This window comes from Mixophyes fleayi, chromosome 9 (assembly GCF_038048845.1).
Source record: "Mixophyes fleayi isolate aMixFle1 chromosome 9, aMixFle1.hap1, whole genome shotgun sequence".
Lineage (NCBI taxonomy): Eukaryota > Metazoa > Chordata > Amphibia > Anura > Limnodynastidae > Mixophyes > Mixophyes fleayi.
Window position 1 is genome coordinate 8,610,893 of NC_134410.1, and position 1,777 is coordinate 8,612,669.

The following is a 1,777-nucleotide window of genomic DNA, read 5'->3' on the forward strand; positions in this document are numbered from 1 at the left end:
GACAAGACACATAAAAAAGGCAGAAAGATAAAGCAGCGTATTTAGTGACAGTTGTAGGATGACACATACATGGCAATACATTAAAGTTGTATGAAGGTGGATAACCCCTTTGACACCGCCCCAGACAGTATTGTTGGACTGTAAATCCTTAAACTTACCAAGTGTCCTGTATGTATTCATCATTTCTATGATATTAGCAGTGTTAGGATTTAATAAGCCCTTGGTGCCGATTGAATGTGGCGTAATCTGTAGCTGGCAGAAGATTCTTTTCTATGTAAAGAGGAGAACAGATGGGTCACGTTCCTTCCTTCACTGCTGGAAAACGGGAGTTTACTAGAGAAATCTGCCAGATCTAGGCTCAGAAATGCCTCTGTGTTTGTTAAACATTTTCTTGGGAATTGGATTTATTTTCCTCTGCAAGTTTCTCAGTGTCTCAACACAATATTGCCAATATGAATGGATGTGAATCGCAGTAATTCCACCAGGGTGACAAAAAAAGTGCTACAATTCAACACAGATTTTACAAGTAATTATAGCAATTATAACACATTGTTAAGCTGCTACGTATAAAAAGAATTGTCGGCTAATGAAATGCCAACTGGCTAACTGCTTGCGGAGAAATTGAGGCCAACCCCATGCCTGTTTTTGACATTGGCACAGTGACTTATTTGGCTGTTCTCTAAACCTCATGATTGTCTGAATATATACATGTATAGTATTTAATGATTTATTTTAGATGGTAATAACCAGCTTAGAATCAATGCGCTATTTACGGGGATATAATCTCCTAGATGATGCCAGTTAATGTGTGTGTTGCTTTGTGTGCTATGTGCATTTGTTTTTTCAAAAAATAGGCAGATTTTGTTTGATAAGGATAAGCATTTATATTACGGACTTCCTAGGAGCAAAACTTTTTGAAGTAATATGTCAAATGGATAGACGATCCTGCCTCTGTATATGTAACCATATGACTGAATAGATGATCCTGTCTTTCTATATGTAGTAGTAAAACAATCATGCAATCAGGTTCCGCTTATACTCTGACATTCTGCACTGTATTTGTAAATTTGCATTTTGTATTATTGACAGCCTATGAGCAGAGCTTGGATGAGCACCTTCGGAGGGGCTGGGTAGGTCTGGGACCACTTAAGACTAAATTCCGCCAATGAATTATGGAACATTTCATTGTGGATTGCAGAATAAGGAAAATATTTTGCAGAACTATTTTTGAAAATTCTGCTAAACTCGAATATATAGTAATATGTACGGATCACTAGCGGATTGGCCCTGGACTTCAACAGGAGTTTTCCGGGTAGGCTGGTGGCTCATGAGATCTTGGGTGGGCTGGTGGCTCATTTTTTTAACCTGTGCCCTGTCTTCTTGAATGGCACTGGCCTATTGGTGGTTGATCTGTATTGATCTTCATGGTAGAAGCTGTCCTCTCTGTGACCAGCCTTCTGATTACATGTGATGCAGATCGGCCTTTGGCTCAACACAAATAATTACTAAATCCTGTTGCCTCCGCCAGATATTTTCTGCCATTTGCCTCATTTATACCTACCACTTGATTTTCTTGCCTCATATTTGCCTGTATTTACTGAATGCCACATCCTCGTCTTATCTTAGTTTAAACTTTTGGTTACCAAAGCAACAGTTATCATATTTCTCTAATCACTTCACTTCAACTCCCCTTCCTGCCCTGCTCTATCCATATCTCCTCCACCCCTTACTTCAGGTCAGCTACTATTGACTTTCCCATGTCTTATGTCCTTCCCTA